Raw genomic sequence first — 9,584 nt, 5'->3', positions numbered from 1 at the left:
GTGCCCCCTCTAGGGTTCCGCCCCAACCCTAGGCGCATGGGCCCAAGGGGGGGGGTGCACCCAACCCTCCTGGGGCTGGTTCCCTGCCCACTACAGCCCATGAGGCCCTCCGAGAGAGGTGGCCCCTCCCGGTGGACCCTCGGAACCCCTCCGGTGGCCCTGGTACAATACCGATAAGCCCCCGAACTTTTCCGGTGACCGTATGACAACTTCCCATATATAAATCTTCACCTCCGGACCATTCCGGAACTCCTCGTGACGTCCGGGATCTCATCCGGGACTCCGAACAACATTCGGTAATCACTTACAAGTCTTCCTAATAACCCTAGCATCACCGAACCTTAAGTGTGTAGACCCTACGGGTTCGGGAATCATGCAGACATGACCGGGACAGCTATCCGGCCAATAACCAACAGCGCGATCTGGATACCCATGTTGTCTCCCACATGTTCCACGATGATCTCATCGGATGAAGCACGATGTCAAGGATTCAAGCAATCCCGTATACAATTCCCTTTGTCAATCGGTACGTTACTTGCCCGAGATTCGATCGTCGGTATCCCAATACCTCGTTTTCAATCTCGTTACTGGCAAGTCACTTTACTCGTACCGTAATGCATGATCCCGTGACCAACCACTTGATCACATTGAGCTCATTATGATGATGCATTACCGAGTGGGCCCAGAGATACCTCTCCGTCATACGGAGTGACAAATCCCAGTCTCGATCCGTGTCAACCCAACAGACACTTTCGGAGATACCTGTAGTATACCTTTATAGTCACCCAGTTACATTGTGACGTTTGGTACACCCAAAGCACTCCTACGGTATCCGGGAGTTACACGATCTCATGGTCTAAGGAAATGATACTTGACATTAGAAAAGCTCTGGCAAACGAACTACACGATCTTGTGCTATGCTTAGGATTGGGTCTTGTCCATCACATCATTCTCCCAATGATGTGATCCCGTTATCAATGACATGCAATGTCCATGGTCAGGAAACCGTAACCATCCATTGATCAACGAGCTAGTCAACTAGAGGCTAACTAGGGACATGTTGTGGTCTAGTCATTCACACATGTATTACGATTTCCGGATAATACAATTATAGCATGAACAATAGACATTTATTATGAACAAGGAAATATAATAATAACCATTTTATTATTTCCCTCTAGGGCATATTTCCAACACGAACGACTCATGTTGCAAGGCAATGGGGCTGATTGAAAATTAGGCCGTGAGAAGGTGGTCGTAGTCGACTGTTCGACATGTTTCCGTGGACATTGAGGCATGTTTGTTGCCGAGGATTCAGAGCTATGGCTGTGTGGTCCATGCGGTGATGATCATGTGCAATCATTGGCTCAGCTTGGTGATTCTTCAAGGTGCCAGCCTGCATATTTCTTGTATTTGACATATGTGCCCGAATGATTGGCAGTTCTTCATGTGCCTTGTGTTTTGGTTGTGGCGAGGGCTTCACTGGTGGTCATTGGCGGTGGAGTGAGAGTTGCTCGCTCGAGGAGGAGTGATAACAATAATGCTACTATACTACCTCATCTATGCCTTTCTTCTTGCCACTTTGTGTGGTGTCTTGTGTTGTGTGCAATCTCGGTGTGGAGCCCCCAATGTGGGATAGTTGCATCGGTTTTAGCCTGGTTTCCTCAATTAACCAGGCAATTATGTTCTTTCCTAATTAAGTTTTCCTACGAGGCAGTTGGCTCCGAGTTAAAAAAAAACCGGGAGAACATGCTATGCAAAACAAATAAATACTCGACCTAATAATATTGTTGTTCAACATATACTCTTCGGTACGACTCATTATTTCATGAACACGCAACTTATCTTTTGGAATCAATAAATTGCAATAATTATATAGTTGGAATGTTGTCATCGAGAACGGGGAATGAGCAACCCATGCTTTGTCGCGACTTATCACCGTCACTATTGGCGACAAATAACCGTCGTGATTATCACGTTGAACGTTTCATATAACTCTTTAATGTCCGCCTCACGCACTCTATATAAGAGACCCAAGCCTCAGATGCTACATCATCTTACATATGATAAAAACTTGTGTGCTAGTGTTGATATATTGTTACAACATACAAACATGTGCTCCAGGTGGTTGCGCCGATGCTAGTCTTCAAGCGTATCATGACCGGAGGCCTATACACATCCAAGGTTCTTCTCTCTCACATGCTAAGCTATTGTTTGTTGTGATTTGAAATATATTGTAGTGTTTGGGTTGTGATATGTAAGGCAAACCACCTGTGAGGTAAGCCCAAAACAGAATGGTTTGGTCATATTTGCCTCACACAAAACTTATATACTACGAGAAAAAAAATAGAGTTTATGGGGCAGATGTGAATTATCTTTCCCTCTATTTGTGAACAAGGCTATTTCTATATGTAGATCTAGACCTCTCATGTATGTGTCAAAGATCCATAAAATGGATGGGATAAAGTATCATTTGTTTGTTAAGTTCAGGCGAATTATATATATATGCAGATCTAGATCTAGACTATCTCATGGATAAAGTGTGTCCATTTATGTGCTCGGTTCATTCAAATTTGAAGTGAGCAAGGGTATTCTCATAAGTAGCCAATTACATAGGAACATGCAAATTGTGGTGGAAAAGGAAGTATTTCATTTGTGTGTTGAAGAGACAAGAAGTGTCTAAAACAACATTATGCATCTTATATAGTTTTTATTGCAATGAAATGAACATAGTGTACACCACAAACTTTACTTTCCTTGAATTCCACATGTATGCGAAACAGCAGTTACTAGCTTAAATTTTGGTTTAGGCCGAGAAACCACGCGAACTCCCTCCCTAGTATCTGGCTAAAATTCCAAAGGTTTCAAGAGAGTTTGCAAACTGAAAAGAACCCAGTACCACCTTTGACTTGACCATGCAAGGTAAATGTTGTTCTTCGTGGAATATATTTCCATGTATAATTTCTTTTTCATACACGAGTATTCTTTCAACAAGATATCTGCATGCTCGTGGCCTATACAACGAAACAACACATGCAAACTTCTGCATAATCTTTGGAAGCTTTTAATGGCGTGACCTATACTAGAGGGTCTAATCTTTGGCAATAAAACTTATCAGTTACTTAGGAAAAAGCAATTAATATGGGGCAAGGTAACAAAACGCACCATACCTTTTCCGAGGATAAGGCAACAGTTGCTAGTTACTACTAGCAGATATTACGGGAAATAAAGGGAGGAACTTGTACATATCCCCAGCAAAACTATGATCTATGCTAAAGGGCAATCCTGCAGATGTAAGAATTCAGGTCATTAAGCTTGCGTGTAGTTCTGGACCCTGAAATCCGGTGAAAACTCCTACATATAATTGGCATGTTGTAAACTGGTTTATAGCAACAGCTCACATCTTCTGATAAGAAACAGTCAACAAGTGGCCTTTGGGTTTAATTAATCTTTATTTGGTGCTAAAGATAAGGAGTGAGAGAAATCTGATGGTGATGTTCTCCTATAAATACTCCCCATCATTCCTAACGATCTTGCAAACCAGAACAATCAGCCCTCACATATATAAGCAGTGATCATCCTGTAGTGATATGGCTGGAGGTGATAATGGAGATAGTTCAGGAAGGAAGCACACCCAAGAATTCAATTCATGGGTAAATGGCATCATGATATACTATCAATGTTGATGTTTGTGATTTCTATACTGTGGGGGGTGTTTCAATGTTTATTGTTTATAACCTCCACATTTCACAAATACCGTTTGACCGAGCCAGCACTTTTTTCTAGATAGGTATATTGAAGTAATTTTAGTACAACTATATCATGTATACTTGCTCATCATTTCTGTATACGATGATACTTGTGGCAGGTGGCATGGCTGGAGACCATGGATATAGAAGACCTAAAGGAGTATGGTAAGGCAAACGGAAAGATGTTTAGCAGTGAAATGAGAGCAGCATTTAAGAGGGTAGGCCTTATATATATTCTCCACTAGTTATTCTTGGAACTTAGTTTATTCCTACAGAAATCATAGTCTATATATGTGTGGATCCAATTAATTTTCTCATGATTAAGTAATCCTCCTTTGCAGGCCCTTGACCAAAAGAAACAACAACAACAACCACAACCACAACCACAACCCAAGAGAAAAAAGAGGAGGACCACGTTGAGTCCAATATTGGGTGCAGTGTTGAAGTTCCACAAGGACGATGGACGATGATACCAATTACCAATCCTCCAGGAGGACTGCGTTGAAGGGTCTTTGTTACCCCCAATGGTTTTATAGGTCGGTACTGAAAAGTGCTTGACTAAATTATCCTTTATGGCTATTTATGTATCGTAACAATAAATAAGTATGTGTCTGGAGTTAGTGTTGTTCGTGTTGACCAAGTGTGGCTTGGATGTCATCCCATGTAAACGCTAGTTTATGGTAATAAAAATGTGTCCTATTGTGGAGCTCATGTTGCCATGTTAGCCATACTGTAGGTTCCTCTTAAGTTGTAAGACTTGGTTCCAGGTACCATCGGAGTTTGTATGCTTGGTGGTGGCCTCGGAGTGTGTCGTGATTTAATTAATACTCCCTCTGTAAACTAATATAAAAGTGTTTAGATAACTAAAATAGTGATCTAAACGCTTTTATATTAGTTTATGGAGGGAGTACTAAAAGGCAGCGATTTCCAACTAAAAAACAGATTCCTCTTAAGTTGTAAATTATGAGATATTCTTCAACAAAATAACCTTTTGAGAACTTGAGTCTACTGTTATTTTAGGGGTAGAGTGTTTACTGCTTAGGCGCATACAAGTCAATTGCTTTTATTGCCGATTTCTGGAAAAAAATACACAGAGCAAAATGAGTACCCAGTTCGGTAAAAAGTAATGGTTAGATATTTGGGAGATAAGTTTGGTATGTTCGAGCTTCACATGAATTCATGCATGTGCAAATGGCAGGACATGAAATTGCTGGGTCCGCAAGCTCACACCGGTGTTGAGCAGCGCTACCACACGGAGTGGTGCCTTAAGTTCCTCACACAAGTAGCTATTAATATGTTCGCGTGGTTTCTAATTCCAACGCGGTTGTTTCCTTTTTTTCTCCTTTTTCGCAGGGACCAACGCGGCTGTTTCGACCAGGCTGAATCCAAGTACTATCTGTGTACCGGTACATGAACCATCTTAGGTGGTGCATCGCGACTAAGACAAAGAGAAAACGACATAACTTAATGTTTATTTGTTAATTAATACCACTGCATGCCATGCTCGGTAGTTTGTCATTGAAGGCACACACGTCTCACATTTCATATTGGCCGGTTTTTTTTTTGAATTTTCACCGGGGGGAGATTACCCCACCTGAATTTCCATATATGGGGCAGAAACGCCCAGGTCACCAGCATGTACAAGTACATTTTATGGGGGGAGAGAGAGGGGGGGAGAGGGGGGGAGGCAAGGCAACAAGCATCAGGCATCTCGAGGGCTGGCCAGGCAGCCCAGCCACGCATCAGATGCCTGCTTTAGAGCAACAGGCAGACGCACCCGCCAAAGCACGGCGTCCTCCCTACACAGTTGCAGCAGCCGAGGGAGTGACGAGGGCAACCCATGGAAGACCACCATGTTGCGGTGCTTCCAAAGTTGCCAGCAGCAGAGAAGGAGGAAGGTCAAGCCCGTCCGCACCGGCACCGAGGCAGGTGGGGACATAGTGTGCAGCAGCTCAACGGATGATACCGTGGAGGCGACTCCCACCACAGACCAAAAGCGCTGAGCAAAAGGACAGTCGAAGGTGAGATGGTACGCCGACTCCAGGGGTGTTGAGCGGATAGGGCAGCCGGCCCCCACTGCCTCCATAATGTGTTTCCGCAGGAGGACGTCCCTTGTCTGGATCCGGGCCTGGACCAAGAGCCAGGCGAAGAAGCGGACGCGACTTGGAGCGTAGTTCTTCCAGACAAAATCGGCGTACGGCGCAAGCACCCCACCAAAGTGGCAGAGTTGGTAGAGGCCGGCGGAGGAGAGCGCAGTACCCTTGTCACAGCCAGGGCGAAGGGTCCGAGCATCTGGCTCCGTAGTGAGGGCCAGCGCCTGGATGATTGGTAGGAGCACCGCGCACTCCCTGGCGCCCACATGGTTCAGGCGGGGGACGAGGATCCCAGCAAGCCCGTGTTGAAGGACGTGAGCAACTGAGGCCGCCGGCGCGGTGGTGTGAGAGAAGAGGGAGTTCATCTGGACGGAAAGGGCGCCACCGGGCAGCCAGGAGTCCAGCCAGAACGCCATAGTGCGCCCGTCGCCGAGGCTGACGGTGGTGACCGCCCGGTACACAGGCATAAGCTTGGCGAGGGAGGCCCAGTGCGGTCCAGGGAGCGTCACCGCTGCTGCGGATGTTAGCAGCGATCGTCCCAGCTCACCCCAGACCCAGTGAGCCCACGGCGCATCCTGGCACGAGTGAAGGCGGTGAAGGAGCTTCAGCAAAAGGCACCGGTTCTGGACCGGGAGGGCGCGAACCCCCAGTCCCCCCTCCTCCTTGGGACGGACGACGCGTTCCCAGGCGACGAGACATTGGGCCCCAGAGGCTTTGTCCGTCGCGGTCCAGAGGAAGGAACGGCGCAGGGCGTCGATCGCTCGGAGGACAGAGGGCGGGACCTCCATCGCAGACATGGCATACATGGGGAGAGCGTCCAGTACAGCATTGAGCAGCACCAGGCGCCCCCCAAAGGACAGAAGCTGAGCGCGCCAGCCAGAGAGGTAGCGCTCAGCTTTGGCAATGAGCGGGAGGAAGTCGTCCATGGTGAGCTTGCGGTTGGAGAGCGGCATGCCGAGGTAGATTTGAGGGAAGCTCCCAACGCAGCACCCCAACTCATGGATCATGTCACGAAGATCGTCCTCGGGGACATGGACGGGTGCGACGGTGCTTTTGTGGAAGTTGATGACGAGCCCCGTCGCAGCCGCGAAGTCGTCAAGGATGCCCTTGAGATGCCGAACCGTGCCCAGCTCCGCATGCATGATGATGATGGTGTCGTCAGCGTACTGGAGGACAAGCGGGGGCGCATCGGCGAACAGAGGGTGACGCATCCCCCCATCCCTCTTGATCATCTGTTGTAGCACGTCCGTGACGAGGAGGAACAGGTAGGGGGAGAGGGGGTCCCCCTGCCGCAACCCCTTCTTGCATTTGATCCATCACCCGGGCACGCCATTGAGTACCACCGCGGACATGGACGACTGGAAGATGGAGTCCATCGAGTCGCACCAAAGAGACGGAAAGCCACGCACCTCCATAATCCGGCGAAGGCTCCCCCAGTTGATGGAGTCGAAGGCTTTGGCAAAGTCGAGCTTCAAGACCAACGAGGGCGCCCGACGGGTCTCGCAGCATTGGACAATCTCCATTGCATACACAAAGTTCTCGGAGATGCTCCGCCCCTTAATGAACCCGGATTGGTCCACGTCCACCACATCCGAGATCTGTTGCTGAAGGCGCGTGGTCAGAACCTTGCACGGAATCTTGATGTCGCAGTTCTGGAGCGAGATGGGTCGGAAGCCACCTGGAGTGAGCACCCCCTCGGCCTTGGGAAGAAGCACAACATGCGCGTGGTTGATACAGGAGAGGTTCACGGAGTTGTGATAGAACCCCTCCATCAACCGCATCACATCGCCGGAGACCAGCTCCCAGGCGGCCTGGTAGAAGCCCGGACCAAGGCCATCGGGGCCTGGGGTGCTGGTTCTGTCGAGGCTGGCGACAGCCGCCTTGATCTCGGCCATCTTGAAGGGGGCAACCAGTTTGGCGCCGTCCACAGTGCCCACCCCCCTCGTACAGCGCGGGCAGGTCGAAGTGCCAGACGGGGGCCCCCGCACGACCGAGGAGGGAGGAGTAGAAGGCATGCAGGGCCTTTGCCTTGGCTGCATGACCGATGACGATCGTGCCCCCGACATCCATAGCTTTGATCCGGTTGGACCGGAAGCGCTGCGATGCCTGAGCGTGGAAGAATCGGGTGTTCTCGTCACCCTTGCCCACCCGGCGAAACTTCCCATGCTGGCGCCAGAACGCCGCCTGCTGACGAACCGAGAAGGCCAAGTCGGCGCGGGCATCAAGCCGCAACGCCACTTCCTCCACTGAAAGCACACGGTATTCCTCAAGAAAGTCAAACAGATCAATAAGAAATCTGCAGTTATTATCATGGCGAGGGACAAACCGGTGACTTGCCTTTCAAACCTTTGCAGCACGGCGAAAGGACTTGACTTTAGCAGCAATGTCTTTAGCACCATCGGCGGTCCTGCGAGGGAGAGCCCAGGAAGGAGAAGTGGAAGGAAGGAACAAGGGGTCAAGGAGCCATTTATTCTCAAAACAAAACTGACGGGAGGCTGGGATGTGGGTAGAGGCAGTGACCAGGAGCCGGACGTGGTCAGAGGTGACACGAGGGCGGGAGGCAAGGGTGGAGTTGGGGAGAGCCACGTCCCAATCAGCGTTAAAAAAGCACGGTCGAGGCGCGCCAGGGTGGGCAGGGTGCGGCGATTTGTCCAGGTGAACAAGCGGTCAGAGAGAGGGAGCTCAACCCACAAGAGGGCATCGATCATGGCATTGAATCTTGACGCAAGAGAAGCGGAGAAGTTGTCATTATTTTTCTCCTCGGGGTATCTGATAAGGTTGAAATCGCCAAGCACAAGCCAGGGCCCCGAGACCGTAACAAAGATAGCCATCATCTCATCCACAAAATCTTGCGTGAAGGCGTGGTCAGATGGGGCATAGACGTTAGTAATCAAGAAGTCGAGATCGGAGGAAGTGGAGGATAACTCGGTGGAAAGAGTGTACCTGCCATAGTGGCAGGAGACGAGATGGAGCGCAGCGTTGTCCCAGGCCGTGATCAGCCCGCCACGCGAGCCGTCCACGTCCAGGTGCTTGAAAGACGAGAGGACAAGAGAGCATTTGTCCTTGTCATCGAGGCCTTGAACATTCCAAGATAGAAACGAGAGGTAGTTACGGTTGACACTATCCATAACCAAGGCGAGCACCAGACATACAAGACGTACAAGGGGGGAGAAGCGTGAGGGGTAACATTACATAGGCGTGCGAAACACTGTACATGAAGGTGTACACGGAGGCTAGCAGAAGCAAAGATACATAATGCCCGAACGAAAGAGCCCCGGGCGTCCAGTGGGCAGAGAAGACAGAAGGGTCGCTAATCATCGACACCTGCCGACATCGGAGCAGATGGGATGGCCGTCGCGGCTCTAAGCTCGGACACAGAGTTCATTCCCAGAGGCTTGAGGACGGCGGCGATCACTTTGTGTTTGAGAACTTTGGCTTGGAGAGCCGTCGAGCAGCCTTTGAGGGAGTCTTTGAGTTCCCTCTGCTTGATAGCTTTGGCAGTCATGGAGACTTATGCGGCAGGCTCCTTGAGGGCCAGGCGACGGCTATGGCGCACGCCCGGGACGGCAGGAGCAGGGGCAACGACGTCGGGCACCACGTTGCATGGCGCATGCATAACGGGTGCCAGGGACGACCCAGTACCCGCAAGCACGGCAGGCACACTGGTGAAGGGGCCCGACCCACCACCCCCAGTGTCATCGTCGGATTCCTCACCCAGCTCAGTGATGACCACCAAGCTACG

At 49.7% G+C, this 9,584-nt stretch overlaps 1 pseudogene; it reads right to left on the bottom strand.

Moving 5' to 3' along the window:
* Positions 1–5,451: 5,451 nt before the first annotated feature.
* LOC123076732 (uncharacterized) lies at positions 5,452–6,630 on the bottom strand (annotated as a pseudogene).
* Positions 6,631–9,584: the final 2,954 nt, after the last annotated feature.

The sequence above is a fragment of the Triticum aestivum genome, chromosome 1B (genome assembly GCF_018294505.1).
Source record: "Triticum aestivum cultivar Chinese Spring chromosome 1B, IWGSC CS RefSeq v2.1, whole genome shotgun sequence".
Lineage (NCBI taxonomy): Eukaryota > Viridiplantae > Streptophyta > Magnoliopsida > Poales > Poaceae > Triticum > Triticum aestivum.
This window is presented reverse-complemented; position numbering and strand designations above follow the sequence as displayed.